Genomic DNA, 20,775 nt, shown 5'->3' on the forward strand with positions numbered 1-20,775 from the left:
GCGAAGGCAGCTTTCTGCGGTGGCCATGGCCACGCTTGTGTTGGCAGTCTGCTTTCTGCACCTTCAGGTGGGTAGTTATTAATTCGGTGTTTGATGAGAGTGTGCGTGCTTGTATGTATGTATGTATGAATATACTGTGTGTAGAAACTGTAAGTATGCTAAATGGTGATTGAAAAAGTGAGAGTTTATTGCTATTTGTAATAACTTAATGTGTAGAAATTGCATGTGGGTATGCTTAACTGTGTGTGAAAAATGTGAAACAGTTTATAGTTATTACTAATTACTTTAAACTTCTTGTTGTATAGTATGTTATTGTAGAGGCAGACAATGTGTTTTATTCTGATCGGCACCTCCACACAGACAAAAATCCCATGTGCGTAATACATTGTGAATAATAGATTCGTTGAGTATGACCGAATTTGTTGTATGGAATGGAAGTAATATGATGCAACATACTAACTGTAAAGCTGAGCTGAAATCATATCACAATGGTATACAATGTAAAAAAAAAAGAACACATGAAGATATAGATAAAAGAAAAAAAAGAACAATAAATAATGTCTGTTCTTTCTTGAATGTCTTAATAAAAAAATATGACTATAACTGTCATTCGTTTAAAAATAGTTTTTCTCAAAAAAAAAAAAAAAAAGAAAAAAGAAAAAAGAGAATGAATGTGTAATTCACTGTTTGATCTGCTGCAGTCTTTGACGAGACAGCCAGACGTTACCCTACGGAACGAGCTCAGAGCTCATTGTTTCCGATCTTCGGATAGTCCTGAGACCAGGCACACACCACACACCGGGACATCAAGGTCACAACTCCTCGATTTACATCCCGTACCTACTCACTGCTAGGTGAACAGGGGCTACACGTGAAAGGAGACACACCCAAATATCTCCACCCGGCCGGGGAATCGAACCCCGGTCATCTGGCTTGTGAAGCCAGCGCTCTAACCACTGAGCTACCGGGCTCACACACACACACACACACACACACACCGTGTGTGTGTGTGTGTGTGTGTGTGTGTGTGTGTAGAAGTCTGAGTGACCTCATCATCTTGCTTCAGGTTTCTGTGATAGGAAGTTCAGGCGGTGGCGACGTGACGCGGCAATCACGTCTTGCGCTGGACGAGGCCAAAGACTTTGAGGTGTCACCAGCTGCGCCAGGCGACTCTCGCAGCGGACACCAAATATTGGGTATTGGCAATACAACACATGGCCAAGACTCTAGGGATGGAAGCTTGCACCACTTCTCACAGGCTCACCGTGACATGGAGACAGAATTTGACAGACGCCGCAGTGTCTTACTGCAAGGATGTAAGCTGCGCGATGTCAGTGTGGCGCTGCCCGGCATGGCGTGGCGGGAATATCACAGATTAAGACTGCGAAAGCAAGTGGCATTCTGCATAACAAACAAGGTGAGTTGAATTCTTTTTTTTTTTTTTTTTTGCAGAGCTCATAATAAGATAATGCAATGCATGCCGCACGCCGAGTTGTGAATGACAAGACACGGAACTGTCTTAAAACTATTCCATGTTGTTCTTCAGTTCTTCATTTTCCATCTCTCCTACTAGAAATTCAATTACGTTTCGTTCAATATTCCCACGGAATTACAATAGCAAAAGAAAAAGAATGTAGCTGTGGCGTGTTTCGAACATTAGGCTTCTCTTCTTGTTCTCTGATCTGTTTGCTCTTCGATATCATCATCTATATCTGATTTCTGTACTTATGAATCCTAGGGATGTATCATCATACGTAGTCCGCATTACCATTAAACAGATTTTTCGTCATCTATAAGACATGAGGTAGAACGACAACAGCTGATGCCAATACTAAAGTACGTACTACTCTCGTGTCGGCTCGCCCGACGCTCATTGGAGCTGCGGAGCTGCAGTCCTACCCCCCCCCTCCCAAAACCCCGAGATACTCACTGCCAGGTGTATGACTGCATCAATCTCACACTAGGATAATATACACAACTAACAAACTATATCACAACAAATGTCCTTATATGTTACGTTTAAAAAAAAAAAAACATTTATAACTAGATATTGAAGTTTGCAATAAAACGAGACAAAAATTGAAGTTTCATGCTGTTCAATAGTAAGATCTTTTTTGGCGCTACATTAATTTTAAGACCGTTGAGCTGCAGTTGGTGCAGTTCAAGTATATTCCTTGGTGCAGTTTAACCTGCTTCTATGGACGCTTGGTTCAAGGCCTGTGTTTACATCACGTTATACGGTCCAACTTTAAGTTTACAAAATCCTTTATTTTTTTTTATTTCACTTTTAATTATTCTTAGTATAGTGTTGTGTGAAGCTTGCAGTGACACAGTCCCTCCATTCTATTTTTCCACGACCGCCACTGCTACTATTTCCTGAGAAATCCGCAGCAGAAGTGGCAGACTATCAAAGATAGTAACCATCATCCACTTAGATCTTGGTCACATGTACAATTCACACATCAACTTCTCAATGGTTTCCTAAGAGGTAATACACAATATTTCTATCCATTGACTGTCATCCCTTTTATCGTAGGGTTTTGGAGAGAGAGAGAGAGAGAGAGAGAGAGAGAGAGAGAGAGAGAGAGAGAGAGAGAGGATTCAGAGATTCAGATTGTTTATTATCTACTGAAGTGATTCTTACACACATTACAAGTAAAAGACAAAAATATAAATAAATACCGGTAATATGATATGTAGCATAGTAAATAAGAAAAAAACACACGTCTAAAATAAAACAATAAAGAATCACATTAACAATATGAACATAAATGCAGCACAGAATACCAAGTCTACATGTATATACTTAAAACAGTGACATTGAAATAATACAAAACTACCTAAGTACATTTTCTGTTAAAAGAAATTCTTTAAGTCTAGCCTTAAAAGAAATTAATTGTTGTTTCCTGCGTGAGGGAAGGCGGGAGAGCATTCCACAGTCTGGCTCCCATTACGTCAGTACGCTTATTACCAGAACATGTTTTGGTGCGTGGCACATGCAGGTTCCTCCTCTGCCTTGTGACGCTACTGGTGATAGCTTGTCTGCTTCTTAGTGTAAGAAATCAGTCTGGATAAAATCCTCTTAAGATCTTAAATATTGTTGTACCTAATTAAAAAACATGTCTATTTTACTCGTAACCATTCGAGTTCTTTAAAAATGGAGATACATGATCATACTTTCTAACACTACTTATAGCAACTCTCACTGCAAAATTCTGCAACTTTTGCACCCTAACCATTAATATATCATTAGTTTTTCCCCATATGTTGATACAATAGTTAATTCAATTCAAAACAATTGCTTGTATAACCATTATCCTGCTATTCTCATCTAAATTATCACTAATCCTACTTGTATACATTAAAATTCCCATCACTTTCTTGTTCAGTTCGTCAATATGGACGTTAGAAAGCATGTATCGATCAAAGTAAACTCCCAAGTTTTTCCCATGCTTACTTGGATATATTACTGCACAATTACAATTCACAGTCGTGTTTGGTGAAACACGAGACAAATGCTGGTGATTACCCATAACAATACATTGTTTCTAGAGAGAGAGAGAGAGAGAGAGAGAGAGAGAGAGAGAGAGAGAGAGAGAGAGAGAGAGAGAGAGAGAGAGAGAGAGAGAGAGAGAGAGAGAGAGAGAGAGAGAGAGAGAGAGAGAGAGAGAGAGAGAGAGAGAGAGAGAGAGAGAGAGAGAGAGAGAGAGAGAGAGAGAGAGAGAGAGAGAGAGAGAGAGAGAGAGAGAGAGAGAGAGAGAGAGAGAGAGAGAGAGAGAGAGAGAGAGAGAGAGAGAGAGAGAGAGAGAGAGAGAGAGAGAGAGAGAGAGAGAGAGAGAGAGAGAGAGAGAGAGAGAGAGAGAGAGAGAGAGAGAGAGAGAGAGAGAGAGAGAGAGAGAGAGAGAGAGAGAGAGAGAGAGAGAGAGAGAGAGAGAGAGAGAGAGAGAGAGAGAGAGAGAGAGAGAGAGAGAGAGAGAGAGAGAGAGAGAGAGAGAGAGAGAGAGAGAGAGAGAGAGAGAGAGAGAGAGAGAGAGAGAGAGAGAGAGAGAGAGAGAGAGAGAGAGAGAGAGAGAGAGAGAGAGAGAGAGAGAGAGAGAGAGAGAGAGAGAGAGAGAGAGAGAGAGAGAGAGAGAGAGAGAGAGAGAGAGAGAGAGAGAGAGAGAGAGAGAGAGAGAGAGAGAGAGAGAGAGAGAGAGAGAGAGAGAGAGAGAGAGAGAGAGAGAGAGAGAGAGATCGGTCCCCTCCAGCCTCCGCTCAGCACACCTTGGTAGAGACGGAATCCTCACCGCCACTCGTGGACACATCTGACAGTGCCACCAACGACGAGAGTGGGGCTGAGAGGCAACACAGCTCTCATCGCAGCAGCCAGGGAACAAGTGGACAACGCCGACAACCCAGGAAAAAAGAAGACCGGCAACAAGAGGAACTACGCCTCAGTCAGGGCAGCAGCCACGACAAGAGGCAATCGGCCCAAGGCTGCAGCAGGCCAGGTGTCCTCACTGCAGGCGTCACGGTCACACTCAGGAGCAGTGTCCGAGGAAGGTGTGTGACTAGTGTCAAGGCCGCTCTCACTCCTCCCTCTACTGCAGAGTGAAAATTGCGGACGAGAGGCAGAAAGAGCTGGTTCAAGCAGTCCGCCAAACTAGCCAGGAGACGCTGTTAGCACTGAGAGGTGTAGCCTGGCAGCTGCAGCAGCCCACGGCTCAGCAGAGAGTGGGGCCGCACAGGTAGCGCCCCAGGCCCCCAGTCTCCCGCTCAGCGTGGCCCCTCACCCAGCACACAGCACCAGCTTTCCAGTATGGAGCAGCACAGCAGCACTTCCCGGCGATGCTACACTCCTACCAATAGTGAGCTCAGAGTGGTCTCTGCTAACTTGAGAGGCTTCCACACCAATGTTGGGGAGCTCACACAGTGTTATTATTAAGAATAGTGTAAATTTAGTGTTTGTGTGAGACATTTCTCGACGATAAAGTGCCGAGTTTCTATGCCCGTGTCAGAGGTTACTCCACCTGGATAAGGAAAGACAGATCGACACAGGGTGGCGGTGTAGCGTTCTGTCACAAAGAGACGCTCAACGTCCAGGTGGTGGAGCCTCCCACACCAGTGCCCAGAGAACTTGAACTCATCGCGCTGAAAATAATTGACGGTAACGGCAAAGGATTATTGTGTGTGGGTTGTTACCGGTCTCCATGGCAGGGATCAGTGCTGTTAGACTATCTCACTGAGAATCTTGACACCATGTTGACAGCCAGTCAGTGTGATAGTGTAGTGGTGTTGGGTGATCTCAACCAGCACATGGTCCAGGAGGCATTCGACACCCTGCTGGTTGTGTACAACTTACACAATCACGTCACTTTCCCCACACACCGTTCGGGATCATCACTGGACCCCGTTGTGACGAATCTCCCCTCGCCACTCCATACAGTGCTTTCCCTTAGACTTTGTTGGTACCTCCGACCATGTGGCAGTCCTCACCAGGATCCAGTTCAGGAAACCGAGTGAGGAGAGCTCTACCCGCACTCTCTGGCGGTGGGAGGCGGCCAACTGGGATGCTCTCAGGGTTGCTCTGAGAAATACAGACTGGGGAGAAGTGCTACGTGGTGATGTTAACCAGCAGGTCCAGCGACTCAGTGATGTACTCCACGCCCTTCAGCTCAGCTGGGTGCCTCACTCCAACCACACCACCAAAGCATCTGACCAGCCCTGGTTTGGTCCAGAGTGCCGTGCTACCGCTGAGGCCAAGTACCGTGCCTGGCGTGCTTTAAAGAAGTATCCCAATGCCAGAACCAGACAAAGGCACAGAGAGGCTACAGCACCCATGAAAGCCACTCAGGTGTGGGCCAGGGATGAGTGGAAGGCGAACATAAGGAGCAAACTGAGAGGTGGTCAGGTCGGGTGCAAACGTTGGTGGAGCCTCGTCAAGGAGCAGCAGGGTGAGACGCGAGGGTGTTCGGTGCCTGCTCTCACCCGGCCAGACGGTAGTGTGGCTAAAACTGCCAGAGACAAGGCGAACCTCCTCGCCGCCCACTTCGCCACAAAAATGTGCATTCCTGAACCTGACAGAACGCCTCAGGTGCTGCCGCAGATAGTGACTGAAAAACTCGTAAGTGTAGAAACCAGTGAAGCAGAAGTGAAAGTGCTACTCAGAGACCTGGATGACAAGAAGGCAGTGGGACCTGACAGCATCAGCGCCCGCCTACTTCGGCAGTGTGCTGAGGAGTTGGCGCGTCCTCTCGCTGCCATCTTTAATCATAGTTTAAGGAGTAGCACATGGCCTGCCTTGTGAAAAGTTAGTAGTGTGGTGCCGCTTCACAAGAAAAACTCAAACACCGAAACTAAAAATTACCGTCCTGTGTCCCTGCTGCCGGTGCTCAGTAAAGTGTTAGAAACTATAGTGGCCTCGAGACTTACGCAGCATCTTGAAAGACACCACCTGCTGAGCACCAGGCAGTTCGGCTTCAGGCAGGGGAGGTCGGCGGCAGATCTGCACCTGCAACTCTCGAGTGAGTGGAGTGGTACCTTGGACAAGGGCAAGGCTATTGTCACTCTCGACAATGAAGGGGCCTTTGACAAAGTTTGGCATTCTGCGCTCCTCACGAAGCTCCGTGCTGTCGGCGTGGACGGGCCGCTCCTTAATCTCCTCGAGAGTTACCTGAGGGACAGACACTTCAAAGTGACCGTCAATGGGCGTGATTCTAGGCTTCAGCCCATCAGAGTGGGTGTCCCCCAAGGAAGCTGCCTTGGTCCCCTGCTCTGGAACGTTTATATTAACGACCTGCTGCACCTCGTTCCGAGCACGAGAGCATACGCGGATGACCTCACCCTGTCTCTCTGCTACGGACCTGAGGAAGAAGACGCTTTCACAGTTTACCTTCCCAAGGCTCCTCCAGGTATACTGTATACTCATATATCCAGCAACCGTAAGAAAGGATGGAAAACAGAATACGCTACGCACCGAATGCCAAGTCCAGATTTAAACTGCGAGTCTCACATTCGCATCGATGTGTGCAGCTCACTCAGCAAAGGTTTTAGAGGTCAATGCGACCGAGATGCGCATCTATAGAGTACGTCTCAAGATTCACTTACTTTTCACCTGTTTGTCATTGTTTTCTTTTACATAAATAAGTTTAGGATTTGGAAATACCTGGATATATTTCTTCAGGTTGGATCATCTTCATTCAGGAGAGTCTATCAGGAACTGAAGGACCTGATTCCAGCTACTCACCAGCCTGTGGAAGTCATGATGGTGAGGCACCCCTTAGCCAGGCTGACCTCTGCCTACAGGTTTGCATTGCTTTCTTGAATTTCTTAAGCATGTCTCTTACAGAATGGAACGTTGTACAATTTTACATTAGACCCATCTTGGAAGTTGGAAAAAATCCTTCGTCAGATGACGTAATTTGGAATAAATTTTTGATTACGTGAACCATTTCATGATAAATGATAAAATAGTTGATGACACACTGTTAATCAAAACGAGAATCATAGTGGTCTTGTAAATCATAAATATGCTTAACATCAAATGTATATTTTGCTTCAAAATCCTTTTACCGATTATACATCAAAACCACCGCACAGTGTTATGCTTTTAGTAATGCAAGGGCGAGTTAAGATTAAATTTGTCTTTAGCGATCGATATGTTTAATTTCTCTTTAATACTTTCAGAGACAAGTTCTTGGACGGTAATCAACTCCACAAATACAATGATGAATGGCGTAACATCACTCAGAGCAAAGATTCTTGGGGGACTCGTTTCGTTAAGTTCTGGCTGCCAGCACTCATCTCTACGGGTACTTTAACACAAACTGCAGAGTTCAAGGAAATGTTACACAAAATCAGGGAGGCCTACCATAGGTGCACGAGTCACTACGTTGGCCAGACGGAAGGAATCTTGTGGCGTCCGTCGGTACAGGAGAAGAAAATCTATGGTGAACAAGTAATGAATACAGTTTACAATATGTTACACATTGGACCTTATATTGGCGTAATTAATGCATGCATGAACACTTACAGTTTGACCAATGCAATGGAAATGTGCCAGAACGCCTCGTTTACGTTCAGCCAGTTTCTGCGCCACGTGGTCTGGACTCACGAGCAGGGCATGCCAGACGTGCACTGGATGACGTACACTGAGAACTGCGATCCCTGTCGGAGGAGGCCGGACTACATTCTGAAGCTGGAAACGGTCCAAGAAGAAATCAACCACTTGTTCCACCACGTGCTCGGTTTCGGTAAAAAGATAATTTTGCCGGTGCAACATCGCAGCGTAGGGCACTCACTTGACCACACCGACAGCCATTACTATGCCAACGTGAGCCCCAAGCTGATGCAGCGCATACTGCACATTTACAGGCACGACTTTGCACTTTTTGGATACAAACACGACGTGTACTAGGCAGGAGCCGTTGATGCTGAGACACCCGGACAACAGCATTAACTAAATGCAATAAGAATATTTCATGTTCTAGTCTTGTATGATTTAGTTTCGTAAAACTTCTTCATACAACCTTCGTTATAATTCTTCGAGGCGCCTTCTCATTCCTCTCCATACCTTTCTTCCTTCACTAATCTTGATCTTCTTTCATGCACTAACTAATCCTCCGTCTGCAACATACATACCAAAACCTAACATCCCTCCTTCCCAAGGTGTTTGCAGTCGGCACATATAGAAGTGTAGAAGTATGATTTATTCATGGCATAACAAAAGCGTTCAGTTTCTTATCTTTTTACCGAGCTCGTATAATCAAATAAAAAACCCACTGTTACTGGGGTAATATGTATATGATAGAGTTAGTAGTTTATCTTTCTTTTCTCAGTTGGTTCCAGCAACTTTCGTGCAAGAATCAGTTATTCACTTCTTTATTGTTTGGTTCTGGGCGAATAAAGATGAGTCTTCCTTTTGTCTTTTATTAACAAAATATATTTCTTATACTGGCAACAATTTTGGCACACGACCGCGGTAAAATCACGGACTCAGTCACTTTGTCTCTCACTCATTCTCTCGATGTCACCGTCAATGCTTCTCCCTTTTATGGCTTAAGTCATTTCGTGTAACAGGGAATGGTAGCCAGTGGATATCTGATCTCCTGACTGAAGAGTTTCTGCTCTAGCACCCTATCTATAGTGTCACGTCATTAACACAGTAATGACGTCGATCAGAAGTAACTATCCAGTCACTGGGCTTCCTAACTATGACATACATTACCACCTATCAGTCGGATGCTAATACCTAACGACCGGCAAGCTTTATCTGTGTCTACTAAACAAGGCAATTTTACGACGGGACGTTACAGCTAACGGGTGACAAAAGTGCATAGATTGTCATAGTAATATCTCTCTCTCTCTCTCTCTCTCTGGTTCTGTGTGTTTGTGCGCGCGCGCGCACGTGTGTGTGTGTGTGTGTGTGTGTGTGTGTGTGTGTGTGTGTGTGTGTGTGTGTGTGTGTGTGTGTGTGTGTGTGTGTGTGTGTGTGTGTGCGTGTGTGTGTGTGTGTGTGTGTGTGTGTTTGCATAAATTGTCATAGTAATAGATATAGCGCTCTCTCTCTCTCTCTCTCTCTCTCTCTCTCTCTCTCTCTCTCTCTCTCTCTGGTGTCTGTGTGTGTGTGTGTGTGTGTGTGTGTGTGTGTGTGTGTGTGTGTGCCCGCGAGCGCGCTCCTGGCCTCTGACCCTTATTCACGGTTATACATACATTCACCCTTGGTTATTCAGCTAGCTTAGGTCTACCTCTATATATTCATATTATATATATATATATATATATATATATATATATATATATATATATATATATATATATATATATATATATATATATATATATATATACCCACGAAGAAGCAGTACAAAACAACCTACCCTTCCTCGACGTCCTCACCACTGCTACAAATGCAGGATTCACTACTACTGTCTACACCAAACCCAGCAACATAGGATCCTGCCTTAATGGAAAAAGTGAATGCCCACAACGCTACCGCACCTCCACCATGAACGCCTACATACGACGTGCGCTCACACACTGCTCAACATGGAGCAACACCCACCAAGAATTAGAACGCATCACACAGGTGCTTATTAACAACGGCTACGAAAACACAGAAGTCAACACAGCCATCAAGAATGCCATAGATAAATGGTACAAGAAAGACGATCCAGAAAAGAAAAACAAAATACTACTCTACTACAAAACATCATGTCTACAGAGTACAAGACAGACGAGCGCATCATCAAAGACATCATACAACACCACGTCAAGCCTACAAACGAAGAAGACTGCATATCACTCATCATATACTACAACACCAAGAAAACGTCACAGCTGCTGATAAAAAACAAAACCACCATGAAGAAAACTCCTTTACAAGAAGATCATGTCATCTACAAACACGCCTGCAAAATTGAGGACTGTGGACCTCAAACATATATTGGGATGACAAGGACAACATTGTCAAGGAGACTCACCTGCCACCTACAGAACGGAACAATCAAGAACCACTACAACACATCACATAAAACTACCGCTACAAGGAAACATCTGGAAAATAACACCACTATCATCGACCGCGAAAGGGACCCACGCCGCCTACTCTTCTTGGAATCACTATACATAGCACAAGATAGACCAGCCATGAATCTACAAACACAAGACCTACAGATATTACCCACACAAAAAAGAAGACCTACACGACTTGATACCACGGCCGACACACGCCGCCAGGCCACGCACTGAATCAACCAATCAGGTTGCAGCACGCCATATATATATATATATATATATATATATATATATATATATATATATATATATATATATATATATATATATATATATATATATATATATATATATATATATATATATATATATATATATATTCAAAATGCCTATTACACCACAAGTTTTCTCATTACTGGAGACGTTACATGTCAAGAACATGGGTCAAGTGGCATGTCAATTTCTCAGTTCATAGGGAGAGTTCACAAAAGTGTCTGAGGAGGATGTCGCGGCTCCTCGACAACAGGGGCCTGGAGGTTCTCTACAAGACACAAATTCGCTCATCCCTGGAGTATGCGTGCCTTGCCTGGGGCGGCGCTGCCAGGAAGCACCTTGTTCTCCTAGACAAGGTACAGGAGCGGGCAGCGCGGCTCATTAATAAGGAAAGAGGGGCTGGGCAGGAGCCACTGTTGCAATCTCTACAACAGCGTCGCGACGTGGCGGAACTCACCGTTAAGTTTAAAGTACAAGTGAAGCGAGTGAGTCACCTTCAACCGCTAAGGCAGCCACAGCGGCGGCCCCTTGTGGCTACGAGGGCTGTCTCTCAGACACCTGGTTGTTGAGGCAGAGCTGACGTGACACTGTATCAGAGTTAGGCTTTTAGATAGGTGAAACTAAAATATGTGCCTTTAGCCTATAAAATACATTTAGCACATAAGATGTACTATAATGTAATCACTCTGGAATGCAAAAACTCTGTAATTAGTATAAATAAAATAAAAGAGAGAGAGAGAGAGAGAGAGAGAGAGAGAGAGAGAGAGAGAGAGAGAGAGAGAGAGAGAGAGAGAGAGAGAGAGAGAGAATTTAACAAAGTCAATAAGCAATATGCATATATATAATTTTTGTATTTGAGATGAATCTTTCGGAAGTTCGTTGCAGGTTGCAATCGTGCTATTCTAAGTGAAGACTTATTCTTACTGCAGGTAATATATTATACGGTATTGTATTTTCTAATTTTAATTCATCTAAGATTAATTACACCACTTCTCAAAGATTGCTCATAATGTCACACAAATTCAATCAATGCCCTTAAAAATGTTAAGCTCATCTCCGTACATCCTTATCTCCGTAAATCCTTCATCAATGTGAATCACATACAAATAAAACCACAAACATTAGGTGCCAATTTCACAGCTGATGCATCTCAATATCAACTCAATGCTTGACTTCTATAAATGCCCATATAATGTATACACCACAATATATCATATGTAATTATCTCCTCAATATGATATATCTTAATGCATCAACTGTGGAATTGCACTACACATACATAAAATCTTAATATAACATCCTAATAAATACACATCCTATATTTGTTTCCTCCTTTCACTTAAATGACATAAACATTGTCTTAGACTGCATTAACAACTATAGAGCTTTACTCACTAATACAAGAAAGAGTCTGTCCATGACTCAAATGTTTCTTCTCCTCCTCTCGGCCACTGCCTTCTGCTTTCTCCTCTCGTTTCTGCCAAGATTCTAGAGATCTTCTTGCTGGTTTCTGCTTATTTTAAATACTCAAGGTTTCGTACCTTTTCTCCACGCCCATTTTACCATCTACCATTCAGAGATCAGACATGTGGAGGTCCACGTGTGACAATGTAAGGACGAGAACACATACGAAGGTAATGTAGAAACAACCTTAAACGTAGTATACACAACATTGCCTTACTGGTGTTTCATAGGCTCAACTTTTCCCTAGTCTCATAGCACGTTCACCATTGGTCTAAACATGAAATACTGCTTGTTCATTGGCCATTTAAAACCACCAATCCTGTTTAACTACACGTGGGGAAACACGTGTTGACTATACTACTCTCCAACATCGTAACCAGAGTATTTTGTTTTGGGTGTTTGTTTGGGTCTGCGTACCATCTGATGCCTGGCTTCCCTCTCTCTTGTTAATGTTAGGCCTCCCACTCTCGTGTTCGCAGCAGGGTCCCTTTTACAATTCTCCCGTAGACGTAATTATTTACATCCTTGTGCCACTGCTGCATCACGCTATGTCCCACCAGGCTGTGGCATGCCAGGTTATGACAAATCCATGAAATATCAAGCTTCAGGCCATTCTTTACCTGATATACACTTCATTTCTTCCTTATGTATATGTACATACATATATATTTAAATGCATTTATGATCTTGTCCAGCCATATGTTCACCCCAAAACTATCTTTCTCTAACCGAAGTTGAAAAACACTGTATAATTTCATTTCAATGTATGATTTGCCGTCTAGATATTTGTAGCACGGTATACCACAACTATTAAGTCTAAGTCTTTTAAGGCGTCCACGAAACAGACATAAGACGAAAAATAAGGATCAGAACCAGGGCGTTTCTATGCACCACATAATACTTCTAAATAATATTATACGCACATTTTCATGGCGCATTTAGTAATGTTTTGGGTTTACGTAAGGGGTTAAGGGCAGCAACGAACCAATTGTGCTTCTATTTCATTTCTGCCACATCATACCGACTCCTCCATTGGTGGAGGGTAATGTCAATGGGTGGAACCTATTTTTTGGGAGGAGTTAAGCAAAGCATTCCAAAACATTACCTGGGTACAGTCCTGTGCAAATCATTAATAAAAGTTTTCTTTTTTGCCTAATTTCCTCCATATATCATATGGCTAATAGTTAACATCTAATTGAACGGGTAAATCATGAGTTTCACTTACAACTTTGAAAGAGTAAAACAACCAAATTTTCCTTCCTTTATCTTACACAATAGAAAAGCAAATATTTACTAGCACCTCACTGGCGAGCATTACTTATAGATCGTGCTCATTCACCACCTACACTGAGCATCTACTAGTCTTTTCCTCTCTGACACCTCGCTGAATGAGGGGGCCCCGTGATTGCTTCACACCCTAGGCCAAAAGATATCCTTACTCCAACACTGTTTTTGCACATTTTTTCAAGGTTTTGAAATATTTGTGTTTAATAATAATCTGGAACACCTTAATTGTGTCTACATTTACCTTTTTTTTAGGGGGGAGGGTGTATCTTAGATCTGTAAGGGAACTGGCAATTAAGCGGGACTTTCTTTTTTGTTTTATGTTACCCTTGACCAGTTTTCCTCTCTTACATAAAAGTAAAAGGAAAAAAGGTAATACTATATGCTTGCGTATGTCGTTATTGCAAGTCTAAAAGTGAATATTGCAGCAAAGAATTTGCAACATACACGCGCCAAGATTTAACATTTATCACTTCTACTAGTTGATAGTAAGTGTTAACTGCACTTCTAATGATACATAGACAACTCTGCATTATTTTAATTTGATTTACTTGTATGTGGATCTCAGAGAAGAAAAACTGCAAGTGAAATTCTTAAGATATCTCGTCACATGATCTCTTGCATATATTGGAGCGCTCATGATTTAACCAATTTTCTGGCATTTTATGCAATGACTGTTTTTTTTTTTTTTTTTTTTTTTTTTAGAATAAAGGGGGGTGAAGAAAGAGAGAGCTAGCTAAAGAGAAAGTGTGGTTAAGAGAATGGGTGAAAGAAAGTAAGAGAATAATAGATAGTGGGCTTGACCACTTTGCTAGTGATTTGTTTATATATTTGTTTGCTTGTATAATTAGTTATATATTAAAATACCGCTATTGTTATATAATATTTGTTTACTTATTAACTAATTTAAGTAACCATTATCAATCAAATAAAGTTAGTATTACAATTATATTAATTTCTAATATTATTGTTAGTATTAACACAATTTTTTTTTTTTTTTTTTTTTTTTTTTTTAAGTGTAAGATTATTCATGTGACTATTGGTTGTGGTTCATCCATTTCAGTTATATTGCTTGATTTAGGGAACCATGTATGTGTGTTGTCATAGGGTGTTACTAGCATTTCATACTGTTCGGGTTCGCTTAATCTTATTATTTCCCATGTTTTTTGCGCTTTATGATGGTTAGATATGTTTAAAGGGGTGATGTTATATTTTATGTGTAGATTATAAGAGTTCAATTGGTCTGGTTCATTACAGTTGATAAATCGTAACGCTTTGTTTAAAACTGTTTGCATTTTTCTTTTTTGTGTCTTTGAGGCTATACAAATAGGGATGGAAGGGTACTCCATGACTGGAATTAAAAGTGTTTTGACTAGTGTAGTTTTAATTTTAGGTGTTAAATTGCTAAATCTTCTTAGTTGTGATAATATACCATTTCCTTTGTTTATTGTTTTCGTTATATGTCCTACAAAGCCGGTATTTGTTATGTTGAGACCTAGTAGTTTTCCACCCTTGCTGGTTTCAATGACCTTTCCATTAACAGTTATGTTCTTTGTTTTAAGCTGCGCCAAAGGTATGATTTTGAATTTTTCTTCACTTGTTCTAATTTTCCATTTCTTTTCGAATTTATTTATTCTTTCAACTTCTCTTTCAACTTTAGCTCTCATCATTAGTTTCGATTTGCTTGGTGTTGTTATTATCTGGGTGATGTCATCTGCATACATTGTGGTTAGGCATCCATGTTCTGGTGGGGGAAGGTCATTAGTGTATAGTGTGTATAAGGTTGGTGATAAAACGCATCCCTGTGGTACACCACTTAATAATTCCATACTTTTACTTAATTCCTTACCAAATTTTATCCTGGCTTTTCTATTATTTAAAAAGTTACATAAAATTTTTCTAATATATCAGGAAGGCCTAATCTCAATATTTTATATTTTAAACCATTATGCCAGACCTTATCAAAAGCTTTTGCTACGTCTCTTAATACCATATATACTTGCTTTTTCTCTGCTAATGCGTTGGCAATAAATTCAAGTGTTGTTGTTATTGCAGTATGTGTGCCCTTGTATGTCCTGAATCCATGTTGTCTTTCTTTGATTATGTTATTTTCTGACAGGAAGTTATTTAGTCTTGATTGAATAAGCTTTTCAAAAATTTTTCCAGGTACTTCAAGTAATGATATAGGTCGATAGTTAATAGGGTTTATTAGACTTTTTTCTTTTTTGGGGATAAATTTTATTATTGCTTCTTTAAGAGCACATGGAAAGTATCCAATAGATAAACAGGCGTTGAAAATATTTCTTAGTTGCTCAAATGTTTTAGATGTACATTTTTCTAAAATTGTTTTATTTATGTTAGAGGAGCCTGGTGCTTTATTTTTTGATCGTCTAATATAGGTTTTAATTTCTTCTATTGTAATTTCTCTGGTGCTATAGTTTTCATTGTTTAGTCTGTTTAAGTTGACTGTGATGTAAGGCTTAACTCTAATATTGTTTACGTTAATATATCTATCAATATGTTCAGAATGTTGTCTATCAAAGTTGTGTTCTTCCTCCTCAGTAATTCTGAATACATGTTTCCATGTTTCCTCCATTATTTGACATTTTTCCTTATCCGAATAATATTTTTTCCCCTCTGTATCTTTCATGTAGTTAGTGTGATTAGTCTTCTTCCCCTTAAGTAATTTGATTTTATTCCAGAATTGTTTGCTATTTTTACTGTTCTCTGATACAAGTTTTATTTGGTCCTCCCAATTCTTATTATATGCTTCTTTGCATCTTTCCTTTAATTCGTTTTTTATTCTTATATAATCCCTGTAGCTTTGCAAAGTCCAGCCATGTAATGTAGCATATTGTTGTAGGTTTTTAAATTGGGTTTCTAGGTTTTTTATCTCTTGGGTAATTTTTAACTGATATATATATTGATGTGTTGATTTTGGAATGGCTATTTCCATAGCACTTTTTACTGTTGTAATCCATTTTGTTGTTGCTTCCTCTAGTTGATCGATAGGAACAGGCGCAGTTCAGGCCGGTTACGACAGCTGTTAGCAGCTGGGCTGGTAAACTGAACTGCTTAGGCAGGCTTCTCTTTACCATCTTTCCCTAGCTGTGTCGTCTGTTGGGCCCAGGCCCCCTTTTAGGATTATTTATTTTTGTGTACATGTACTTTCTACCTTGCATTTATTCTTGCTGTTGAAACATGAGACACAATGGCTAGAATAAAGGTTAAATGTAAAAGTCCTAATGAGAAAGGTAAAAAACTCAAGCTCATAGAGATTCTATGTAAAAAGGATATTGAAATCAGTAGGATTTTCAACACCCACGATGGATCTGTGGTACTGACCCTCAACGAACATCATGCTGATAGTATATTTACCACTGAAACCAAACACGAACTATCTGACAATGATTTCACACCTATCCTGCATGCTCAACATGTTGGCAAAGATCGTTCCTTCTTTAGTCGACAAGAATTGAACATAAAGAGACAACGACTTGATGCCAGTGGTTCCTTTCATCAACAAAATGCTACCGTAGTGGAGGCATCATTTCTTGTATCCTTTGAAATAGCAAAGAAGCAGCAGCCTCACACAATTGGGGAGGAATTAATTTTGCCATGTGTCAAGACAATGGTAAAGCTTGTTTTGGGGGAGAAAAGTGCTGAAAAGCTGAATACTATTTCACGCTCAAATAATACAGTGCAACGTCGAATATCCCAAATATCTGATGACATCAAAGAGCAGGTGGTACAGGAAATCAAAAGAGCTGGATTATTCAGTATTCAACTCGATGAGTCCACTGACATCCAGTCCTGCTCACAACTTATGGCTTTTGAAAGGTATGTTCATGATGAGGATCTGAAAGAGGAATTCTTGTTTTGTGAACCTCTTGAACAATCTACAAAAGGTGAAGATGTAATGCAGAAACTTACAGGATTCTTTGAATCTGAAGGTCTTGACAGACTTGAAGTGAAGCATGACCTACGGTGTGCTTTAAGTAGAACAAAACCAAGAATCAAGAAGCTTGTTGATAAACTGCAACATCACCCTTCACACTGAGTGGAATGGGGATTCAAGTGAAGGAAACATGAACCTGGCATGAACATTCAGAAGCAAATGGTCCGGAAGGAGGTGTGTGTGTGTGGCTACTGACGGCAATGATTGTGGCAGTTAATTATGACTCCCTATGAGAGCATTTCATTTAAGAATTACAAAGTTATCAAATTTGTAAGATTCAAAGATCAGATCACACTGAGTAGGATTAATACACTTTTTCAATCCAGTGGAATTTCTTTGTTTCTTTCTTTTCTTTTGCTTATTGCTGAAACAAATTTCGCAATAATGCAATCTTTAATTACTCTATGTATGAATTTTTGTACATTTCAGCCAAGGGTAACCTCAAGAGCTATATCAGTGTTGTGTCAATTCAAGACTTTACAACTGGTACAGTGACATCTACTTTTCATTTGTTTGTCGTTGTTCTCTTTCACATAAATAAGTATAGAATTTGAATATACTTGGATAAATTTCTTCTAGGTTGGATCATCATCATTCAGGAGAGTCTGTAACGAAATAAAGGATCTGATTCCAGCTACTCACCAGCCTGTGGAAGTCATGATAGTGAGACACCCCTTAGCCAGACTGGCCTCTGCCTACAGGTTTGCATTGCTTGCGTTTTCTTAAGAACGGAACATCTATTTAATTTTACATTAGACGCATCTTGTGAGTTGGAGATAAATAATTCATCAGGTAATATAATTTGGAATAAATGTTGATCAGTTCACGATGAAAGATAAATAGTTGATAACACACTATTAGTCAGGAGCAGAATCACTGTGGTCTTCTAGATCAGAAATATGCATACCATCAAGTATACATTTAACTTCAAATTCCTATTATCGCACACTGTGTTATGCCTTCAGTAATGAAGGATGAAGCTAAGTTCAAATTTGCCTTCAGCGATCGACATGTTTAATTTTCTTTAATACTTTCAGAGACAAGTTCTTGAACGGCAATCCAATTCATAAATACAATAAAAAATGGCGTAATATCACTCAGAGCATACAATCTTGGAATTCTCGCTTCCTCACATATGTCAGATGCCTACATCATAAGTGCAATATGAGAAATATGAAGATACAAGAAATAAAGATATATGGAAGTATGATAGTTCGCCAGTATGCGGTGTGTAGTCGTATCCAGCCATAAAAGAGTTTAGGAAGGGCAGGAAGGTCAACAGGAAACATTTAATGACCCAGGTCAGTTGACCCAGGGCAGCCCGGGCAGATATATATCGCCCAGGTCATGTAAACATCCGGTGGTAGTGTTGTCGTCTTGGATGTTGTTCATACCACACGTGGAGTTCATTTGAGCTTGTACTTGATTGGTGAATGGTACATTCTGAGGGGCGTGTTGTGTGGGTCAAGACACGCCCCATAAGTTCCTGAAGGGAAATTGTAGAGGTTTGGGGCAGAGAGAGAGAGAGAGGAAGCAGAGAGGACAACCGCGGCTCTAAGCGGGCCACCCTCGGCTGCATAGCTGAGGGCGGCGTTTTGTACTTCATATATAACCAGTAAGTGGAGCTTATAAGTTGCAATGCAGTCTTTTGAGGTAAATTAGAATGGAGGAAGAAACATGATAGGAGGTTTAGGTATTATGTGGTATTAGTTTATTATGGTTTATGTGGTTGTACTTTGGTTCATAATGACGTCGTTATATACTTGCGTTTTCATCTATGAGTAAGGGAATTTGTATACGGCTACCTACGTATGTGCATGTGTGTTGCTCTGACGAATAAGTTACATAACATATTTACTAGTGTGTAATTGTGTACGAAGTTAACGTGGTTCCATGTATGGGTACCAAGAGAAAGAGATTACTTGAGGGAAGTCACTTGTGTGGAAATATCAATATTTGTCATTATATTTCGGTGGTGTTACGTTGTCATTTTGTTGAACGGAGTCTGGTAATTATATGTGTATGGTAATATATTTGGTGGTACGTCATGTGGTTGCTTGCATTCATGTACCAAGTAAAGGTCATCCTTATATACGGGTAGCTGGGAAAAAGGGGTAATATTGTACGTACTACGTATGAGATTTACGGATAAATAAAGCACCGTGTTCAGATGTTGTAATACGTTATGAAGATATAGTGGATGATGTTTGAAGTGAAATCCGTTTTGATGCGAGAATATGTACGAGATTAATGTAATTCTTAAGGATGTTTGTAAGAGAAATTGTAATAATTGCAGTGGAGAAGGCAACAGAAAGAGTTGTGATTGTTACTTGTCGGCGCCGTATCGAACACCTTATGTATAGATATTATTTTGTTAAATTAAAGATAGAAAAACCTTTGACTATTTATAGCCAGTAGCTAGACAATTTGTGCAACGTCGTGCAACAGCTCGGATCACGACACTCTTTCTAGTTCTCTTCGTACTATATTTCCACCTTTATCGTCAGTCCTTCTCCTACCACACCATAGCGCACACACAGGTTGGTCCCCGATTGCAGCTGTTCTTTCCACTTTATTTCTCTCAGTTTTTTTGTGTGTGTCTTGTAACTGTAGTTGTTAGAGCATTTTTTTCTATCCCGTGCTTTGCAGTCTATTGGTTTACTTTACCCTTTTTTATTCTTTATCTTTTCTGGACAGTCTTTCCAGTCATTGAAGGATTAACTTTTACATATGTGTACTTAGTTCTTTTTATATTTGTAATTCCTGAAGATGCCTTCTGTGTTAAGAAGAAACGTCGAGTAAATGGAAAAAATAGAAGTCTTAGTGGTATCCCTTTAACTTTGCTATCCTCCATGACCTAGAGCAACTGGTGCAACACCTCACTCGTATTCCTGACCGTCTTGGAGATACACCTAACATTCCTGATCTTTTCCTTTCCAATAATCCTTCTGCGTATGCAGCTATCCTATCTTCTCCGCTTGGGTTCAACTCCGAGAATCTCATTTCTGTATCTTGTCCTATTACTTCAATTCCTTCTCAGGATTCCCCAAAGCGGAGGTGCCTCTTGTGTTTTGCCTCTCCCAATTGGGGGGACCTGAGGAGGTATTATGTTGATTTTCCCTGGAATGATCACTGTTTCCGTGTCAGAAACCCATCTCTGTATTCTGAACAAGTAACAGAGGTGATAGTGTCTGGCATGGAAGCGTACATTCCTCATTCTTTTTCTAAATCTAAAAGTTTTAAAACTTGGTGTATTATATATATATATATATATATATATATATATATATATATATATATAT

The sequence above is a fragment of the Portunus trituberculatus genome, chromosome 46 (assembly GCF_017591435.1).
Source record: "Portunus trituberculatus isolate SZX2019 chromosome 46, ASM1759143v1, whole genome shotgun sequence".
NCBI lineage: Eukaryota > Metazoa > Arthropoda > Malacostraca > Decapoda > Portunidae > Portunus > Portunus trituberculatus.